Source organism: Magnolia sinica, chromosome 9, assembly GCF_029962835.1.
Source record: "Magnolia sinica isolate HGM2019 chromosome 9, MsV1, whole genome shotgun sequence".
In the NCBI taxonomy this organism is placed as follows: Eukaryota; Viridiplantae; Streptophyta; class Magnoliopsida; order Magnoliales; family Magnoliaceae; genus Magnolia; species Magnolia sinica.
The window spans coordinates 76490133-76512669 of NC_080581.1; the positions used below are offsets into that span (position 1 = coordinate 76490133).

At 38.6% G+C, this 22537-nt stretch overlaps 1 protein-coding gene and 4 long non-coding RNA genes across 6 annotated transcripts in view; 1 reads left to right on the plus strand and 4 right to left on the minus strand.

The window, feature by feature from the left end:
• The window catches only part of LOC131255727 (uncharacterized), a 190112-nt gene that overhangs the window by 25469 nt on the left and 142106 nt on the right, over window positions 1–22537 (plus strand). The gene's annotated exons all lie outside the window — the stretch shown is intronic.
• Window positions 13477–14304, minus strand: LOC131255731 (uncharacterized). Its single transcript, XR_009176336.1, has 3 exons — window positions 14101–14304; window positions 13823–13964; window positions 13477–13683 (listed from the first exon to the last, which is right to left on the minus strand). It is a non-coding gene; the product is annotated as an uncharacterized LOC131255731 (long non-coding RNA).
• LOC131255734 (uncharacterized) lies at window positions 15278–15775 on the minus strand. The gene is made up of 2 exons (XR_009176340.1): window positions 15670–15775; window positions 15278–15574 (listed from the first exon to the last, which is right to left on the minus strand). It is a non-coding gene; the product is annotated as an uncharacterized LOC131255734 (long non-coding RNA).
• On the minus strand, window positions 16112–17436 carry LOC131255733 (uncharacterized). Its single transcript, XR_009176339.1, has 3 exons — window positions 16881–17436; window positions 16616–16800; window positions 16112–16519 (listed from the first exon to the last, which is right to left on the minus strand). It is a non-coding gene; the product is annotated as an uncharacterized LOC131255733 (long non-coding RNA).
• Window positions 18845–20869, minus strand: LOC131255732 (uncharacterized). Of its 2 annotated transcripts, none has more exons than XR_009176338.1 (3): window positions 20060–20869; window positions 19722–19944; window positions 18845–18948 (listed from the first exon to the last, which is right to left on the minus strand). It is a non-coding gene; the product is annotated as an uncharacterized LOC131255732 (long non-coding RNA). The 2 variants fall into 2 exon arrangements; XR_009176337.1 differs by lacking the exon at window positions 18845–18948 and adding an exon at window positions 19442–19529 and having other exon boundaries at window positions 19732–19944.

Here is a 22537-nt window from a genome sequence, read left to right on the forward strand (position 1 = left end):
CCTAGCCACCCGACCTAACTAACCCAACCCACACTCAACCCAACTCCTAAATCAAATATTTAATTAATAATATATATATATATATATATATATATATATATATATATATATATAATATATATATATATATATATATATAATATTAGATAAAGCTATAGAGGTACCTTATTGTTGGTGCTGAGAGAGAGAGCTTGAGCGAGTGGCTGAGTGCAAGCGCGACGGCTGAGAGAGAGAGAGAGAGAGAGAGAGAGAGAGAGAGAGAGAAATGGGGGGACTATGGAGCTCGAGCACAAGAGAGGAAGAGAGCGGAGCTCAGGTGCGCACGAGTTAGGTAAGGAAGGGAAAATAGTAAGAAAGGGACAAACGAATAGAGTAGGGTTTAAGTTTTAAATTTTTTTTTTTTAAATATAATATATTATATATATAATATATATTCGAGTCGAGCTTGAGCTCGAGCTCAAGCTTCGAGTTGAGTTGAGTCGAGTCAAGATCCACTATGATCGAACTCGGCTCATTTTTAAAACAAGCTGGGTCATATGAAGCTTGGCTCACCTCGAGTCATTGTTTGAGTTGAGTCAAGCCGAGCCGAGCGAGCTTTTTAAGCTAGCTTGGCTCATGTACAGTCCTAAGTTATTGTCAAGGTACCTTCTGTTAGTTTTCTCCCACTTCCCTTATAATTTTTTTCTAAAATAATTAAAATATCCACCAATTAATAAAGTTGCTTAAAAAGAATTAAATAGACATCTAAAAGTAAAATTAGTAATTAATATTATTATAAAAAATCACAAAAAATGAAAAAAAAAGTAAACTTCCTTGGATGAGGATTGCATAGTTAGGATGAGGTTTCTGGATTGGGTGCGGCCCCTGGATTGGGTGCGGCCATGACCATGGGCCCAGCTTGATGTATGTATTGGATATCCAGGCCATCCATCCATTTTCCAACTTCTTCTAGGTCATGAACCCAAAAATTAAGAGGATCCAAATCTCAGGTGGACCATACCATAAGAAAGGATGCTAATTGAATGCCCACCATAATGCTCATCATGATGTTCATTTGTCATCCACTGTTGATAAGAACACAGTCCTGGATGAACGATAAAAACTGAAACCAGCTTGATCCAAAACTTTTATAATACATAAGAAGTTTTTAATGGTACTGGCCCTTTAATCACCACTGTTTCCTCTAAAATGGTCCACATGAGAATTGAATCTCCTTCATTTCTGGGCTTGTGCCCTAAAATTATCTTAGTAAAATGGAAGGACAGTGTGGATTAAATAAGTACATCATGATAGGCCTTATATAGCAGCGATCAGTAGCCACTCGCTAGTGACATGGTACGTAGGCGATCCAAATCTCTGGTGAACCATATTGGAGGAACAGTAGTTGTTGAATCTCAACAGCTAAAATTTTTTTGTGGGCTACGTACAAAAGTTTTCGATGAAGCTGATATTTGTTTTTCCCTTCATCCAGGTCATTGTGTCCTTATCAACAGGTTTGATGGCAAATAAACTCACGGTGGGTATTACATTGAGCCCTTGGAAATTTTTAATGGTGGGAATTCAATCAGCACTGTGGTCCACTTGAAATTTATTTTATTTTATTTTTGTTGTTGTTAATGCCCTCAAAAGGAGCAGAAATATGGATGGACAGATTGGATATACAATACATGCATCAACGTGGGTTCCACCGTCAGGACCACACTGCGTTGGGTGAGACCCAGGCGCACCTAATCGGGAAATGTTTGGACCACACTGCGCTGGGTGAGACCCAGGCGCATCTAATCGGGAAATGTTTTAACCAACCACAAAGTATGGTGGGCAGTCAATCACCATTGTTTCCTACGGTGTTGTTCACCTAAGTGTATAAAAAATATACATTACGGTGGGCTTATAGAACATCAACCACTAACCAGTACCAACAATGCAATCCAAATCTACCTTGATGTTTATATGCCATCCAAACCGTTTATAAGGTTTGCCTGAGATGAAACTTTCTGGCCATAGTAATGTTTCAAACCGTAGTCACTGTATTCCTACTGTTTCCTCCTGTGCGGCCCACTTGCTTTTTGGATCCACCTCATTTTTGGTCTTATGTCCTAAAATAATCTCTCAAAACGGATGCACGGTGTGGATTTCTTATAGACATCACGGTGGGCCCCACTTAGCATCACAACGCAGGAACTTTCTGGGAAAGGCTTTGGCTGGAAATCCCCGTACGGCTGACGCTCGCCGAGCTCGTCAAATGAGATCAAAGTTGCATGGGCATCACAATGTCGTATTTATTATATCCACACCGTTCATCTATTTGAAGAGATCATTTTAGTATGTGAGTCAAAAAATAATTCATATCCAAAGCTCAAGTGAACCACACCAAAGGAAATAGTGGCCCCATGAAGTTTTTAACGGTCAGTGTTAAATTCCCTTTTCCATGTGGTGTGGTCCACTTGAGATTTTGATCTTCCTCAATTTTTTCTAAATAACTAAATTCAGCTGAAATAATGAATGGACGGTGTGGATAAGCCACATACTTCATGGTGGACCCCACATATATTGGAATTTGGAAAATCAAACGGGCACCACGAGCGGCTCTCGTATTTCACACGTATGAGTCTTAACAGTAGTAACCTCTTCACTTTTTGTCTATAAATAAAGCTGACGCTTCTCATTCATACACCTCCCAAACTCTCAACACCCATCTATCTATTATTGACCAATGGCTCTCCTCTTTTCTTCTAAAAACCCATCATTTCTCATTCTCTTCTTTTTATCATCTCTTCTCTTTCTCACTACCCAACAATGCAACCATCACCACTTCTCTGCTTTGCTCGACTTAAAGAATGGCTTTGACTTCACTGATTATTACATCCACTCTACTCTTCCCTCTTGGAATTCAAACAATACCGATTGCTGCTTTTGGGAAGGCATCACGTGTGATGGACCCACTGGTCACGTCATCACCCTCGACCTCAGTGGCCTTCGGATCAGGGGTCGGATTGATTTTGAAAGCCTCTTTCGTCTTCGGAGCCTGCAGAAACTCAACCTCGCTGACAATTTCTTCCATCCCACTCCAATCCCAATTGGGTTTGACCAGCTCACCAGTTTGACCCATCTCAACCTCTCTCTGTTATCCTTTTATGGCCAAATCCCACTGTCGATCTCCCGCTTAACCACTTTGGTTTCTCTCGATCTTTCTTCCAATGAAAATTGGAATGGTTCCTCCGGTAAATACCTGAAACTCGTAAACCCAAGCATTGGAGCACTCCTCCAAAACCTGTCCAATCTGAGTGAACTCTATCTGGACTCGGTACACATCTTACTGCAGGGCCAGACCTTAGATTTCCCACTCCCTAGTCTCCGCGAGTTGAGCTTACGATATTGTCTTCTTTCAGGTTCCATCTATTCTTCCCTTTCACAGCTCCATTTCTTATCTGAACTCGACCTCAGCGGAAACAATCTCTCCTCTGCAGTGCCCAGCTTCCCAGGGAGTCTCCGCAAGTTGATCTTATATAATTGTAGTCTTTCAAGCTCCATCCATTCTTCCCTTTCACAGCTCCATTTCTTATCTGAACTCGACCTCAGCTATACCAATCTCTCCTCTGCAGTGCCCAGCTTCCCAGTGAGTCTCTGCAAGTTGATCTTAATAGATTGTGGTCTTTCAGGCTCAATCTATTCTTCCCTTTCACAGCTCCATTTCTTATCAGAACTCGACCTCAGTCGAAACAATCTCTCATCTGCAGTGCCCAGCTTCCCAGGGAGTCTCCGCAAGTTGATCTTAATAGATTGTCGTCTTTCAGGCTCCATCTTTTCTTCCCTTTCACAGCTCCATTTCTTATCTGAACTTGACCTCACTCGAAACAATCTCTCCTCTGCAGTGCCCAGCTTCCCTGCAGGGAGTCTCCACAAGTTGATCTTACAAGAATGTGGTCTTTCAAGCTCCATCTATTCTTCCCTTTCACGGCTCCATTTCCTATCTGAACTCGACCTCAGTGGAAGCAATCTCTCCTCTGCTGTTCCCAATTTCACAGGGAACTTATCCTCCTTGACGTCCCTGCTCCTTACTGAGTGTGGATTGCATGGAAAATTCCCTGACAGGTGTTTTCCAGCTGCCAAATCTACGAATCATCGACATATCAGGCAATCCACTTGTATATATCAATTTGCCAGAGTTCCCTCAAAACAATACTCTACAGCAATTGATCCTTTCACACACTGGATTATCAGGAAAGTTACCAGATTCTCTCAGTAATCTCAAATTCTTGACTGAATTAGTCCTCAACAATTGCAACTTGTCAGGATCATTACCATCCTCACTTTTGAACCTTACCAAACTGCAATATCTGTCTCTTTCATCCAATTTATTGAGCGGCCCAATTCCTTCTTCATATGGAAACGAGCTTCTGAATCTCAAAGTGATCAACTTAGGGAATAATTTGCTTAATGGGACCATTCCATCATCATTGCTTTCACTCCTATCATTACAAATATTGGATCTCTCGGATAATCAACTTAGCGGTCAACTTGGCAAGTTTTACAATGCCTCTTTTTCACAGCTGGAGACCATCAATTTGGAGGATAACAACTTGCAGGGGATGATACCGAGATTTATCTTTCAACTTACCAAGCTTGAAGAACTTTACGTTTCTTCCAATAATTTCAGTGGTGTTGTGGAGCTAGGCTTATTTCAAAACCTCAAAAAACTTTACTCTCTAGATCTTTCAAATAACAACTTGTCGGTCCAAGATGGTAGTGGTAATTCCACATTTGTTTCCATCCCCCAGTTTGAATCTTTGTTTTTAAGTTCTTGCAACATCAGCACATTTCCAAATTTCTTGAGAAATCAAGAGCAGTTGACGCAATTGGACCTTTCCTACAATAAAATTAGTGGTGAAGTACCCAAATGGTTATGGGAGGTTGGCAATGGGTCTTTAGCCTATTTAAATCTTTCTCACAATGTTCTGCGGGGAATAGAATCATCTCCCCATCTTTCGTTGAGTTACTTGGGTGCTCTGGACATTAGCTCCAACAAACTAGAAGGCTCACTTCCTATCCCACCACCCTCCATCCTTTTCTTTTCAGTTTCAAACAATAGCCTCGGTGGTGAAATCCCTCGATCAGTTTGCAATGCAACATCCCTAAGAGTCCTTGATTTATCTCACAATCACTTTGTTGGTCAGATTCCACCATGTTTGGGTGAGATTGGTGATAGCCTTACTGTGTTGAATCTTCAAGGAAATGCTTTCAATGGCACCTTACTTCAGACATTTAAAGAGGGATGTAACATACAAACACTTGATCTCAGTGGGAATCAATTAGAGGGCCAAGTGCCAAGTTCTTTGGCCAACTGCAAAATGTTGGAGGTATTAAACCTTGCAAACAATCAAATACATGACACCTTCCCTTTATGGTTGGAAGCTTTCTCCCAGTTGCGTATTCTCATCCTAAGATCCAACCAATTTCAAGGCACCATTGGGCATCCTCTAAAAAATCAAGCTTTTCCACTGTTACAAATTTTCGACATCTCTTTCAATAGCTTTGAGGGTAATCTACCATCAAATATGTTTAAGAGCTGGAAGGCAATGATGGATGAGGACAAGTCCCAATCTTTGGTCCTTGGCGAAATGATAAATGGAACTTCCATATACTATCGAAACAAAGTGTCTCTTGTCATCAAAGGGCAACAGATGGAACTAGTAAAGATCCTTACGGCCTTTATTGTAGTGGATCTCTCGGAGAACAAATTTCATGGGGATATCCCAGAATCAATTGGGGATCTAAAGTCACTCCTTGTGCTCAATATGTCCAACAATGAGTTAACCGGCGGAATTCCAACATCACTTCAGAATCTAAGGGATCTAGAGTCATTAGATCTCTCACATATTAAATTGTCTGGAGAGATCCCTTGGCAGCTAACAGAGCTAACTTTCCTTGCAGTGTTGAATCTCTCACAAAATTTCCTTGCGGGAAAAATACCACAAAGCCGGCAGTTTCTTACATTTAACAGCGAATCATTCAAAGAGAACTTAGGATTGTGTGGACCTCCACTATCAAAGAAATGTGATGATGCGAAGAGTGCACCACCGTCCGCTCTGTCAACATTGCAATCTGAAAGGAAATATGATTGGGAATTAATGTGGATAGGATTTGGAGTTGGACATGGAGTAGGTGTAGGGATGCTTTTCTGGACCCTAGCACTTTGGAGGAAGGGAAGGAGAGAATTCTATATATTTATTGATAGAATGCTTTCCTTAATTTTTCCTTCCATGGTGTTTCCTAAATAGCAATGACGGTGAGATGATTGGAGCTAGGGAAAATATGTTTGTATGGTTCGTGTCTAAAAAAAAAAAAAAAAAAAAAAAGAAGCTTTAGTTGCTTTCTCCTTTTTGTAATTTTGTGTATTTTGCTTGGTCTATATGATATGTGAAATGTGTGGCAGTTGTTTCTTGTATTTTCACCTACTTGAATGGTTGTACATAACCATTTTCAAATCAATAAAATTACAGGTGGTGTGCTCCCACCTTTCTGCAAACAAATTATATATATATATATATATATATATATATATATATATATATATATATATATATAAAAGCTATCTCTTTGTTTTCAAATTTTGGCCCACCTCAGCAACAAGATAATTTATGAGCTGGATGATCTAACTAATGTAGCCTACCTAGCCGTGGTCTTTATTATTATTATTATTTTCCCACTACTCTAAACAAATGTGGGCCAAGCAAACATTCAGACAAAGAAGAGTGGTGTTTTATGTACATTTTTATATTTTATATTTTTCAATCATCACACAGAGTTCTTTCACCTTCCCACATCCATGTACGTAGGGTGTAAGAGTAATCACTTGTTACTATGTGGTGATTTTCGAGTTGGACTTTTGTGATGCCAAAAAGAAGTGTGGAAATCATCATATGCTCTGAAGGCATCATAACATGCAGTTTTCCACTTGCAAGGGGACACTTGGCCAGTCTAACCAAGCAATATGGGTTGTGCATTATGTCCAAGACATATTTCTTAGGCCACCATGCAAAATTCCCACCAATAAGATGATTCATACCATCTGAACAATAACTATTTAGTGGACAGTCAACATAATTTATGGGAAAGTAGGCCTATTCAGCAGTGAGCCATCCATCTGTTAGGCCCAACGTCTATTGCTTACAGTTTAAAGAATCAATTTTATCAGAAAATCCTAACCATCATATCCATGGTTTGGCAATAAATAAATATAGGATTAGATCATCCAACTGATGTGATTTTCATATTGTAGCCCATGAAATGTTTGCTAGAACTAGTAAACATCTTGTCCAATCGAGTGGACCGTGCAAATGTTGATGCAGAACAATTAACTACTTGCTCTAAAAGCTCAAATTGTTAGAGTATGGCGAATTAATCCCTTTATCTCATAGCCCAGACCCCACATTGCATGGGTTAGGACCTCGGCCGAACCCCCTTCGTGGGCCCCAAATCACATGGGCCGCCCATTCTGAGTGTGTCTCCGCATCCCACGGGCTACCCCACTCAAGCCTGGTGTGAAATGCGCATTAATCACCCCCCGGTGAGGAGTCTCGAACACGAGACTTCCTCCGTGAGCCGCACCCACCCCGAGTGTGCTCCTGCATCAAACAAGCGACCCCACTCGAGCCCGGTGTGAAAATGCCCCTGCATTAATCACCCCCAGTGAGGAGTCTCGAATACGAGACCTCCTGCTCTGATACCAATTTGATGTAGGACAATTAACCACTTGCTCTAAAAGCTCGAACTGTTAGAGTATGAGGAATTAATCCCTTTATCTCATAGCCCAGGCCCCATATCGCATGGGTTAAGACCTCGGCCAAACCCCCTTCGTGGGCCCCAAATCACATAGGCTGCCCACCCTGAGTGTGTTCCCGCATCCCACGGGCTACCCCACTCAATCCTGGTATGAAATGCGCATTAATCACCTCCGGTGAGGAGTCTCGAACACAAGACCTCCTCCGTGAGCCGCACCCACCCTGAGTGTGCCCCTGCATCAAACAAGCGACCCTACTCGAGCCCGGTGTGAAAATGCCCCTACATTAAATGTCCTATTACGAGGAGTCATTGATGAGAATAGAAAACTTGTCTTTGATTGAATATTGTGATTGTTGAATGTATCAAATGAGAATTGTAAATGTAGATTGAAAGTAAAAAATTGTACACATGGAAAATATGTAATTAGATACAAGATGAAACCTTGTTTAATAGCCTATTTGGTTTGGCTCACTTAGTCTCATTTGTGACCACTTAGAACTCTTAGGGGTTGTATGGATGCAAGCAAAGTTGTGTCCAACATGTGCAGTCCGGAGTAGACATCTTCTCTCTGGTTTAAAACCTATTTATGCATAAGAGTATGTAAAACAATAATGATAATAATAAGGACATCACGCCCTTGAAAGGTGGAATATAGTCAGGATAGATTTGTACAAAAAAAGAAAAAGAAAAAGAGTAAGGATAGATTCTTGTGAAGAGGTGGAATAAACATGAGCAAGCTCATCCCAAGTTCAATGCACTTGGAATAAAATGCTCCGTACATGCATCAATCTCAATTACATGCATGTGTGCCAACATCAATCTTGATTACATATGCCAGATGTGTCAATGTGCAAATCCATTGTATTTGAAAGTGCTTTACAAACAGCAAACAAAATAACTAATCCAGGTAGAGCCAATTCAAAGTGCTTTACAAACATCTTTGCTTGCATCCAAATAATATATATATATATATATATATATATATTGCTATGTTGCTTTGAGTAAGAATATAGAAAATAGGGAAGTTTCCTTCTTTCTTCCTGTCTTTTCTCTTCTTCACTTTCTAATTACAATAATAAAGATAGGACTTCATGGTATTTAAACAACCAATCATCAAAACCTTATCACTCCTTTGACATATAGCAATCATCTTGCAAGCTACACCACCCTCAAAGAATATCCTTTCTTCTATTCTTCCCTAAAGTTTCGTTATAAAAGAATAAAAGATAGATCTACAATTTCTATGTTCTTCTATTTCTCCAACTTTCTTGGATATTTTACTTTCAAGATGTTTAACTTTTTTTTTTTTTGAAGTCCATATTTAGAATTTCAAGATCATCTATTTCTTCAAAACCTAAGATTCTCTTTACTTTTCTTTTATCTTCTCACATTTTTCTTTACCTTCCCTTTCCTTTTTCTATTTAGAAAAAACCCATAAATTTTGATTCCATCACTCTCCAAATTAATCCCAAACTTCACCTCAGCTCTCCATAATCATCTACAACGCCATTCTCTTTTTTAAAATCATCTCCAAAGATCATCTCATTCACCAAAACTGATTCAAAATCATTCCATTCACTTCTATAATTCCTTCTCTCTTCATGGCTCTCCTTCTTGCTCAATGCATCCCTTCCTTCCCAATGTCTTTAAGCACGACTTCTCTAACTGATGCAAACTAAATTAAAAAATGATAATTTTTTTTTTTTTTTTGGGAAGGCCATACCAACAAGGCCGGTAGAGGCAGGGAATGATGGGCCATATATATGGATATAACATCCATCGCTACCTATGTCTACTAAGCATTCTTCAAATTAAAGAGAAATGGAAATATCCAATCCTGAATGTTCCAAATGGTTGGAAAATGATTACATGGGCTTTCCTTGCTTGTTATCTGCTATTTCTCCAAAAAATCATGGCACATATTATCTAGCTTAAACTGGCCCATGTAATTGGGATAGCAATTCTTAAGATGTTCTCGCAATAGTCAAAATCCCATGTAAATGCATGATCAACATTCGAAACTATAAGCAGAAAACCTCATATATCAATGATTACCTTGGCGATCTCAAATCCACATATGATAATCATGTGATCATTAAGCATTATCTCAGTCATTCACATACAAAGTCCACTACATGCTCCAATCACTTTTAAAGAACTATAAGATGATCTCCACGACTATTAAGACCAACATCACCACTGCCCACATTCTTGGAGCTTCTGACCCTTCTCCTCTAGGAGGAAGCTTCAGTACCTCCCTCTCCTCTTGAGTCCATATCATATTATGAGGTTCAACAGACAACTCTTTTACTGGCTTGAGACAGGTCAAGGATTCACTTATATACATTGTCTTTAACTGGCTTGAGACAAGTCAAGGATTCACTTATAGACATGGCTTTTTGGGAATGGTTGTGCCATTTTACATACACTGAAGACTCCTGTAGTTGTCGCGGGCCGCATTGTCAGATATGTCGATCCATGAATCACAACAATGCTAGTTGCCTTCACTTTACAACTCTTTTTTATATGGATAAATGTTCCATAAGGCCTTCACAACAATAACCACCTAGTCAAATGCCCTCACGCATTCCTTCAAACAAATTTCTCTAAATCATTATGGCTCCCAAATTATTATTGGTAACCCATCATATGTCTACTTTTTTCCTTATGCTCCACCCGTCTCCTATCAAACTTCTTTCAACCCCTCTGAGCCAAACTACTTCTAGTTCCTCTTCATCTTTCAACCCCTCTGTGCCAAACTACTTCTAGTTCCTCTTCATCTTTCAACCCCCCTGTGCCAAACTTCAACAAACCCAAACCTCAATTTGAGCCTAGATGGATAGTACAACCCATGTCTAAGGATTGGTGATGGCATTGCATTACCTATTACTCGCATGATCATCGTCACCACTTTTTTCCACATGTTTTATTTCAAATGTTTTACTCGACATATATTCAAAAGAAAATTTATTCAAGCTTGACAATTTTCCAATGCTTTCAAATATAGGCTTTTTTTTTTTTTTTTGTTACACTCATTGTAAAAGGCCCAAAGGACATGCATGAAGGTGTGTGTTACGAAAATATAGATGACTTATGATCTAACTAAAGGTATAGCCCTTGATGGAGTAAAATAGGGGAACAAGATTCATATAGCCAACCCTAGGTAGTTGGAATAGAACTTAGATGATGATAATGATGCTGACACTCCTCGATTGTGAAGGATCTTTACACTCAGAAAAACCTCGCTAAAGGAGTGCTGAGTGGCAACCTATATTTTCTAGGCAATGAAGTATGCAACATTGTCACAAGTAAAATCTTTGTTCTTTTCTTCTTCTTTTCTTCTTTTGTATAGTAAATTAGGCCATATTAGTTATAGCACTTTGATGCAATCATCCAACAAGCAGCTCATCAAGCAGATCATCTCTTGTAACAATGTTCCCAGAGAATGGCATGTCCTAATTTACAAGTTAGAAAAGTGCATATGGCTTCCCATTCCTTTGTCAAATAAATGCACTTCTTATTTTCTAAAATTTATGGACTGTGATTTGTGGACTAGCTACCTTCTATTTCTAATTGTCCAAGCTGTTGATGATGTGGGACACATAAGGGATGTGCCATCACCCTGAAGCCTCCCAAGTTCAAAGATGTTAATCCATCAAACATAGAAATCATGCCACCAATCGTAGGCTTTGAACTCTCCAAAACTGAGAAGTTTCTGATGCACAACACATTTATAGTGGGAGCTTAATATCAAAGGCTGGAGATCGCCAAATGATGGACCCACATGAGATCATACACATTATTTGATGCAAAGGATGCTACATAATTCATCATTTGTACTAATGATAGGTCGCAGCAAATTTTAGGCCGAAGTCGTACGGGGACGCCAAAAGGTGGAGACGATCCTTTCACACCAGACTCACTTCAGAAAGCGACAATTGTCACACATCTCAAATAAAGGTGACCTCTTGAATATAAGCAAAATGCAACTGATAATGAATGAACTATACCTGGAAATTCAACACTTACTAGTCTAGCTAATGCACCTGATTCAGACCATCCAATTAATTAACCTCCTCCTGGATGGACAATAACCGAAACCCAAATTGATTAAATGATGTTAACAGATGGATCAATGGACCTACTATTGACAGACAAAGTCAAAAAATCCAAGGGGTTAGCATACCAATTGAACAGTCAGAAGTCGCACACGAGATGATTCCTTTCAACGGTCCATTTGAAGGAACAAATCAGATGGTTAGGATTGTTGGGTGTGTAATTTTTTAGCTTTGACCTATCCAAGATGAGTGGTTAAACTACTCTACATAAGATGCTACAAACGCATGCTACATACAATAACTGTGGAAATTACATATACATGGCCCTTATCGTGGCATTTGTGTTACCATAGTTTATTAGCAGCATCTAGTGTAGGTACCAAAACGTCTGTCTTCCTTCAGCAACTCAGATCGACAGACCATGGTTGGGACAATGGCAACAAAGCCAAATCCAACATTTGAGTTTTCAAAGAGAAGGCCAGTCTCCAAGCTCTAGGCTACTTTTGCTCCTCGTACCTTCTACATGCTCTGCATTGGAAGAAACATAACAGAATGAGGGAGAATAACTAGTAAGATGCTAAGCAATCTAGTCCAAAGATGAGAAGGCAAAGAGAGATTACAAGGGGTTCATCATCCGAATCTCCTATAACTCTGTCGGAAGATTCCATTTTCTCTTCTCTGTCTGATTCTTCTAGGTCTGCTGGGGCCTCTCGTTCCTCCTCCTTCGTGGCTGCTGAAGGAGATGCTTGTTCTTTTGCAAAATCATCTAATAAGAAAAAAGCAGGACATGAGAAACCAAAAGAATAGAGAAGATCTCTACCATGGTTAAAAGACTCGTTGATTCAGATCAACTCATTCAGTCCTCAGTCAAAGTCACGAATCACTCAAGGATGAATGGGGGGATCACTTGAGGTGTCAAACTGGGTTGGATCTCACCTAGTTCGAGTTGACTCATCCAAGGTACACGTACACCTACACCCATGACCTGACTAGTACGTATCTTAAGACCATAATTAAATCCTTCCACAAAATGATGTGTTAAGTGCCACTCATTAATTTTTTAAGAGGTAGCACTACAAGAAAAGGGGGTTTTAGCCTCGGTTCAAAACTGTGCCTAAAAAGGTTAAAAACTGAGGCTAAAGCCTTTAGCCTCAGTTATCCAAACCGAGGTTGAAACCCCTGTGGCTAAAGGCTTTAGCCTCAGTTTTAGCAACCGAGGCTAAAATGACTTTTATAGCCTCGGTTCTTCAAGTGAGGCCAAAAACCTTTTTAGCTTCAATTTTCTTGAAATGAGGCTAAATCAAAATTTTAGCCTCCATTGTTTTCAACTAAGACTAAATCCAAATTTTAGCCTCAATTGCCTCCAACCGAAGCTAAATCTATTTTTAACCTCGGTTCTCAACAACCGAGGCTAAAGTCTTTAGCCACGGGAATTTCAGCTTTGGTTATCAACAACCGAGGCTAAATTCAAGCCTCAGTTACAAATTGAGGCTAAAAATGTTTTTTTTTTTTTTTAAATATATATATTTATTCAATCCACTCATGAAACAATCAATCATGAAAGTCACAATACCAACAAAACAGTTAACAACCGTCTATTTAAAGTTTAACTACTTCAAATCAATCAAACCGTTACACAACATTAGGTTCCACAAATAATACAAAGTCATGGTCGCGCCCGTCATCACCGGTGCTGTCATGCTTGGCAGACCCTGAGATAACACTGCCCGTCCATCTTCTGCTGCTTCCAGGCCAACATCATCATTGCCTCTACCAGCATTCTCCATTTGAATTGTGCGTAGCAGGCCCCTGCAACCTCAAACAGGTAGCTCTAGCCTGCTGGCTGCAAGACATGAAATGAAACTCTCAAACAAGAAAGGAAATGCAAATGGATGTGTATGGATGCATAGCAGGCCCTGCAACCTAGCCCATTCATTTGTCAAGGCCTGAGCAAGACAACAAATGATTGCCCAACCACTTACCTACAAGATGGGACTAATCCAATTTTGTATTAGTTTCAGTTTGGGGTTTCTTCATGATAAGAGGATTGAAGTCAGGTTTGAGATGATCAGAGAGCGATGCCCCCAAGAAAGCTATGTCCTTAACCATTGCATTCGGTTTCACCTGCAAATTGATGTAGTAGTCATAACAAGAAATAGAAAGTGTAGCTATATTAATAATGCAATTGAAAAAAGTAAAGAACTATTCAGAAAACATATCTTGGTTAGTCCCACTTTGGCCTAGGTATAATTCACCATACCTTTCTCCCAGATTTCTTCTGCTCCTGAATAAAAGACTCTGCCGACCTAGCTGGAATGACCTTGTCAGCTGTGCTGTACAGATACAGTTGAGGGCAGGGAGGCTGGTCGCTTGAGAGGATGGAGATGATCTTCCTCAACCTCCTATTTACATCAGGCAAGTTCAGAAACTTGGAGAAGAACTTCTCTAAAATTGATAGGAGCACCTTCTCTAAATTATGGGATATCCCAAAAATCAGCCGTATACGGAACTCAGGTGGGCCATACCATCTAAAATCGTGTGAAGGAACCGTTAAAACATATAAAAGCACTTGGTGGGGCCCACCTGAGTTTTGAATGCTGTTGAAACTTGGTCTGAACCCTCATCCAAGTGGGACACACATAATGGATGGGCTTGATTTGCAAACCACATCTTGGTGGGCCCAAAAAATGATTATGAATGTTTTAATGGTGCACGGCCCCTCCCCACTTCTGTATGTGGTGTGGCCCACAAAAGTCACGGATTGGCTTGATTTTTGAGACCTAGGCCCATGATGGAATGGTGCATCTGACTGATGGGGTAGATGTTCGAAACGCATCACAGTGGGGCCCACACAGCTCGACCTCATGGGACGGACCCGTGAGGTTGAGCGCATAGTACCATTTCCATATATACATATATATATATATATATATATATATATATATATATATATATATATATATATATATATATATATATATATATATATATATATATATATATATAATGCACTACAGAACAAAAATGAGAACAATGTAGGAACAAGGTGAGTTCAGCAAAGAACTGAGATGTCAATGATTGATAAATTTCTACATACAATAACATGAGCCGACTCCTCGTTCACAACACTCCCATCTTTCTTCCGATGGGTTGTTATGAACAACGTTGCCCGATCAAGAGACTCTCCACCAAGATTCTTTGCCCGCTTTTTCCATGTAAAAACAAATGAGTTGGTAACACATAAAATGTTTTTTTCTTCCCACTTTCACCATTGGGGAAAAAAAACGATTGCAGGTGAATCAGTAATGCGTACAAATATAAATGTATAAAGCACACAAGAACTTAATTCAAAATCTTTTTTTGTATAGAATAGTTGTAAGCAATCCTTATTTTTCATCATATGAACTGCTAGAACCTAGTGTGTTAAAGCAAAAGAAAAAGTGTAGAAAGATCCCTCTACACCACTTTATTTATAATGTTGCAGGTGAAAGAACCACTCTAATAATACAACCCAGGCCCACTTAATCCAGTCAAAAAAAAGATCCACAAATATATAATAAATAAATAAATAAATTTGCAGCAAATAACAACAATGATGTTCTTTATGTTCAGAACTTAAAGAGTGGAAATAATATTGATAATAGAACTTGCAACAGAGTCTATCTTCTGTACTAGTTGGCTGGGTGATGTTGGTAGTAGGAGCTAGTTCTTCTGAGGCTTCTATACTTCAGTTGCTGGATCATTTGACAATAAAAGGAGATGGAAACCTGAACATCAGGTGACACATTTAATTAAATTAGAGTATGGTTGACATTCTCAATTCACTTACCCTAATATTGGCATCGTCATAACTTCTTGTAAGAGAAATTCAGCATTTCTATCCGACAATTTTAAAATAGCCATATCACAGCATTGTCTAGTGTGAATGTGAATCTTTTTGGTATCACATAATTTATTTATTTATTAAATAAAAATAAAAAATAAAAAATTGGCATTTGCAGATATTTATTTGGTTTGCTATGACAAAGGAAACCATGGCCTCAGCTGACGAATCCACCAATATACATAAGTCGATATTTTGTACCCTTTTGAAGAATCAAATTTCTCTATCCCATGCAGTAATCCAATCAAAGCTCCTAACATTCAGAAAGGAAGTTGGCTGTGAGATGGACCCAGGAACAAAAATCTGTGTGGCATGTTAATAGTCTAGAAAGAGGAGCAAGTTCAAAATGCAGTGGAGATGGAGTTAGTGGTAAGAGGTATCACCTGAATAAGGACAGCCATTTCAGCCCCCATGTTATCATATTTTTGAGCAAAATTAGGGCAGAGACATAGAGAGAGAGTCGGGGCAGGGAGAGAAAGATGGAGATACTATTGTTACAATGTTGGAGAACACAATCACACCCTAAAGAATGGGAACATGTAAAACACGTCTCACCTTGATGCCTTTTTCTTAATTCAAATGAACCATTGAAATCAATAACCTTAATTGGATTGACTCTATCATGTGATGCATTTTCCTGCATCCTATCATGTCTACTCAGCTGGTGAACATCAACGCCACAGGATGCCAACTCTGAAGCAGGTGTTGTCCCCTGATACTCAAAATTGTGGCATGTAAAGCAAATCCTAGCCATATTCAAACCTCTAGGAGCGTACAAATCCCAATAGAGTGGTGCCTGAGTAGCCAAGTTTACTTATTAGAGAGGGGAAAAAACATCGGAAATTATTTATGAAAAGGAACTAGTGAAATTCTAACTGTTGCCGGTGCATACAACAAACGCTGTCTGCCGGTCATGGCGATGGATTATATCTGGTTTCTTGCCAGCTCGAAGAAGCAATTCAAGTGCTGCACGACTAAAGAATGAAAAATGCTTGAAATCATCATTCTCTCCATTAAACTGTCCTCTCCAGAAGAATTTAGCCAGATGATGAGGCTCAATGAAATAGACAGGAAGACCTGTTAACAATTTTGATCAACATGAATCATAACATCATTTGCAAATAGAAGCTAAGAATTAATGAGGAACTATCGCTGACCTTCGACTGTTCCAACCCAAATTTTATTTCGGAATAGCTTATCAGCTGTTGGAAATGAATCTGCTTCTAGAAGACGAAGACAGTGAAGAACATGGAATCAAAAAGCTAATGATGCGCCAATTTGGTCCCTTGCAAAGGCATAAGTAAAAGCATACTGATGAAATTCTAAAGACAAGATGGCAATATATTCTATATGAAAAGTAAAGCAGGCCTACATAAGCAAACGCTAATACTAAACAATGTTGTATATTGGAGGCATTTCATTGTACCATTATTGTGAAAACCCAACATCATTACAAGAGGACCGTTTTTTACAAGTATGTTCAAAGATGATAGATCAATTGACACTTGATGTAAACTTGACTGATGATCACTTTACAAAAACATTATCATGAAAATTGCACAAAGTGGACGGGAAGAACACTTAGTATCTGGACTTCTTGAATGTAATGAAGCACATCAAAATGCAATGAAGTTCAAATTCAAAATGCAATGGAGCACATAATGATCATTTAAATGAATGCTTGATACACAGAAAATTTTTAGAGGGAATGCCGCAAACCTGAAATAAATTCGAGTCCTTTACATCTGGCCACAGCTCCTTCAAGAAAACAATCATCATGCATACCGGGTCTTGATACCTGTCCAAAGATAAAATAAGTAGGATAAGAAGAAGAAGTGAATGATTTGCCTTTGCACCTTCAAGTATAATCATCTACATACAGGATGGATATAAACATTGTTTCTGGCACAGAAGAAGCCCTTCGTTGAGATTATGACATGCACCAATATGATTGCATTATCGGTAGTAGACATAAGAAGACGAGGAAGAAGAAATTAACAAAATAAATAAATAAATGAAATTTCAAGGAAAAAAGAAACAACACAATTGCTATCTTCAGAGAGTGCATAAAAAATTGGCAGAAGCATCATGATATAACTTACAAGTGGGTCACAATAAGTTTTTCTTTTCTTTCTTTCTATAATATGACTGTATAAAAGCTAAAATGATGGAGTTCCTTTTTTTCTCTTTACTCATAGCTAACAAGAGTTAAATGATTAGGCAACAAAATCACAAATGCTGAACATGGAATCCAGTAACAATGTATCATGAATATAAAAGACATCCTATGCAAATGAATTGACTAAATGTCAGCTTGCCAAGTTTGAACTGCATGACCCATACATGTATGTAAAAATGCAGTATATCTGATTAATGTGTCGGGATTTTCCCTTAAGAACAGCTATGTCAAATGATCACATTAAGGTCTGGATTGTTGAGAGCCTTTGGGTTCAAACCTGGGAATGATTTTCCTACCCCAAGTTTGTTCTGTTCTTCTGTTACTTTATGCTCCAAAGAATTATCTGCTCAATTGAATGAGAAACACAGACTGTGATGAGGATTGCATATGAAGAAAAAGAAGAAGATGAAGAAGAAAACACCATGAAAAACTCTCTCTGCATGTTTGTTTTAGGCTTAAAATGTAGTTCTGAAGTCGTAGAACGAAACCCATGAAGATTGCTTCTTTTGTATGTTTAAATGCAGTTATAAAATCATTGAAAGAAACCAACAAAGAATTTTCTTTGCATGCCATTTTCAGTTTTGAAATCCTAGGAAATAGGAAAGTTCCATCATCCATCTGTTTTGGACTTAAAATGCAGTTTTGAAATTGGTAAAGAACCCACAGGATTTTTTTTCATGCATGTTGCTTGTGAGTTTAAAATGCAGTTTTGACATCACAGAAAGAGACTAGTTCTTTCTTCTTCTTTTTTTTCTTTCTTTTTTTTTTTTTTTTGGTCTGTTTATTGGGATGTTGAAATGCAGTTTTGAGTCATAGACAAAAACCATGAAGATTTTTCTCTGTTGGTTTTGAGCTTGAAATACATTTTTGAAACCACAAATGTTTGTTTGAGCTTACTTAAGAAATCAAAACAGTCAGCTGCTCTAGGACTTCCATCTCAGGAATTTCATTGCCAACTTCATTGCAAAAATTCCAGCCTTCAAATGCCACTCTCAATCCATCTCTTCTCATGCCTGGATCACCCACTGCTGAAATATACCTTTGTTCTGTAAAACAATAAACAATACAAAAAAATGGTTTTCCGTGGATCTTTTCATGCAAGTCTGCTGAGAAAGAGGGTCTGAATACTTCAGAAAAGGGATGCAGCTTGCAGGTGTTGGCCTCTTTTTGATTTTTTTAGTCCTTTTTATCATATGTAGATCTTTGTTGTGTTCTTTCTTCTTGCATTGGTTTCTTTCCTAACACTCTTATTAGTATCTACAAGCAAACAATTGAGAAAATTCATGAAAGATAGCCCCTGATTTTTATACAAATAAATAAGATGTCAAGTAAAGGCAAGAGCTCATCTGTTTTCATCAGACCAATGCAAAACCAGCAGATTCAACACCCTCACACTCATAAGCATCCTAAGCTACTAATATGAGGCCCACCCCTATAAAACCCTAACAAATAGCACCAGATATAAAATTTTCAAAAAGATGTAAGTGCATTACCTGTAATCTGAAGTAATATCAATGCTGATTTCAAATCCTTATGATCTAAAACTCTGCAAACTCTCAATACTAATTAAATGGAAGACCTAAAAATGGCACTTCCCTTTTCTCACTAGCTGTGCATTTGATTGCACCTAATCATGAAATTTCATGATATTTGATGCAACCAAATGCACTCTAAACCATAAACCGATAAAAAAGAAATTTCAGATGAAAGAAAATGAAATTTGTGGCCCTCCCCTATAGTAGCCCCTTTAAAATAAGAATTCAGAATTACAAACAGAATCACATATAAAAACAGGAAATTCGGAACATACAACCCATACCATGAAGGACCTGAGCTCATTCTTCATGTCAGCAATGCCATTCAGAATCTCAATCTTTTGGACATGACCAAGTTTGCTGAGAAAATTTAACTCCACTCCTTCCTGTTGCTCCAATTTCTCCTTGCTCTTTTCCTTTGCCACCTTTTCATATTCCTCAATTGAGTCCTCATCAATTAGATTGCCAATGCCCTTTTGGACATAGAATTATGTGCAAGCATTACACCTGCAAAGAAGATTTCTCCATTTCTTAGAAAGAAACATGGGTTTTTTCTTCTTTGAAACAAATGAGGCTTGATGTGGATCCACTCCAAATATACAGTTGGGATTTGAAATGCTACCGTGGGCTGCATCCTGCTTTAAAGCCACATTTTTCTCCAAATTCACTCCAAGCAGAGGATCTCTAAGAAAACAGTTATTAAAAAAAACCTAACTATCTGATTTGGACTGAACAGAGCTCACGCTATATTGGCCTATTTATTTTATAATAAGAAATAGGCCTTGGACCGTTCTAGAGGCCAGTCGATTTTGCCCTCCATGTTTTCAGTGAGAACAGACGTATCCCAAATCGGTGCTATCAAATTGACGTGAACAAACTAACAATATTAACAATCTAGATTTAAAATGAATTCCTATTTTTGTAATCCGCAATCAAATTCGAATTCAACAGCATGTATGAACCCCCATAAACAATCACAAACCTTCAGAAACACTAAATCTACAATCATCTCAAAGCAGAAACCCTATCACCGACTAAAGAAATGAAAATTCATACCGATCATGCGAGCTTTCAAGTTTGTCTCCCTTGGATAGTTTTTGCATTATGCTCGAGAGGGTCCGAGCTCCAGCATCGCCATTTGCTGAACATCTGGATGGGAGAACCCGACCCCGGGGCTTTTCCGGCAGAGTCTCCATCCCAAAGACCTCCGGCAGGAGGTCTCTTGCAGTCGGAGCAACGGATTTCGCTGCCATGGAAGGGTTTTGCTTTAGCTGCTTCAGCGGAAACTGCGCCAGGCGGCGGCGTTGGAGAATCTCAGTATAGGAAGAGGAGCCGAAGCTAGGGTTTTCTGTGCAGAAAAAAGGAGGGACGATTGAGGTGTGAAAATCCCAGGGGAAAACCCTAGAAAGAGAACGAAGATCTCTCTCACTCGCTCGCACAGCGAGCGAGAAAAGGAGTCTGGCGAAAAAGCGGCACACCTGCGAATTTATATTTCAAAATTAGACTTTTGGCCTCGGTTCATATGCCACCGAGGCTAAAAAGCATACGTTTGGTCTCGGTTCCTATGCAACCGAGGCTAAAAAGTCCGATTTCATTTCAACCTTTTTAATTTTTTTTTTCAAAATTTTCAATTATTTGAAATTTCTTAATTTTAAAAAAATTTCAAGATTCTCAAGTTCAAAATTCTTTTTTTTTTTTTTCAAAAATTTCAAAAATTTTCAAAATTCTTAATTTTTTTAAAATTCTCAATCTTTAAAAAAAAATCACACTTTTTCATAATTATCATTTTTTTTTATTCTTAATTTTTCAAAAAAAAAAATTTCTTAATTTTTTAAAAGTTCTCAAAATTTTTAAAAATTCTTAGCTCTTAAAAAAATTCAAAATTCAAATCTTTTTCAAAACTCTCAATTTTTTTTTTTTCAAAATTCTCAATTTTTTCCCAATTGTCTCCATTTTTTTCCAAAATTCTCAATTTTTTCACAATTGTCAAAAATTTTAAAAATTATTAATTCTTTCAATATTCTCGATTTTTTTTTTAATATTCTTAAATGTAGACTTTTGGCCTCGGTTCTTATGCAACTGAGGCTAAAAAGTAGACTTTTGGCCTCGGCTACTATGCAACCGATGCTAAAATGTACACTTTTTGCCTCGGTTCTTATGCAACTGAGGCTAAAAGGTAGACTTTTCGCTTCGGTTCCTGTGTAATCGAGGCTAAAAAAATAGACTTTTCGCCTCAGTTCCTATGCAACTGAGGTTAAAAAGTAGACCTTTCGCCTCGGTTCCTATGCAACTGAGGCTAAAAAGTAGACCTTTCGCCTTGGTTCCTATGCAACTGAGGCTAAAAATTAGACCTTTCGCCTCGGTTCCTACGGAACTGAGGTTAAAAAGTAGACCTTTTGCCTTGGTTCCTATGCAACTGAGGTTAAAAAGTAGACTTTTCGCCTTGGTTCCTATGCAACTGAGGCTAAAAAGTAGACCTTTCGCCTCGGTTCCTGTGCAACTAAGGCTAAAGAGTAGACTTTTCGCCACGGTTCCAATGCAACTGAGGCTAAAGAGTAGATTTTTTACCTCGGTTCCTATGCAACTGGGGCTATAAATTAGACCTTTTGCCTCGGTTCCTATGCAACTGAGGCTAAAAAGTAGATTTTTTACCTCGGTTCTTATGCAACTGAGGCTACAAATTAGACCTTTCGCCTCGGTTCCTATGTAACTGAGGCTAAAAAGTAGATTTTTCACCTCGGTTCCTATGCAAATGAGGCTACAAATTAGACCTTTCGCCTCGGTTCCTATGCAACTGAGGCTAAAAAGTAGATTTTTCACCTCGGTTCCTATGCAACTAAGGCTACAAATTAGACCTTTCGCCTCGGTTCCTATGCAACTGAGGCTAAAAAGTAAACTTTTCGCCTCGGTTCCTATGCAACTGAGGCTAACAATTAGACCTTTCGCCTCGGTTCCTATGCAACTGAGGCTAAAAAGTAGACCTTTCGCCTCGGTTCCTATGCAACTGAGGCTAAAATGTAGACCTTTCGCCTTAGTTCCTATGCAACCGAGGCTAAAAAGTAAACCTTTAGCCTCGGTTCCTATACAATTGAGGCTAAAA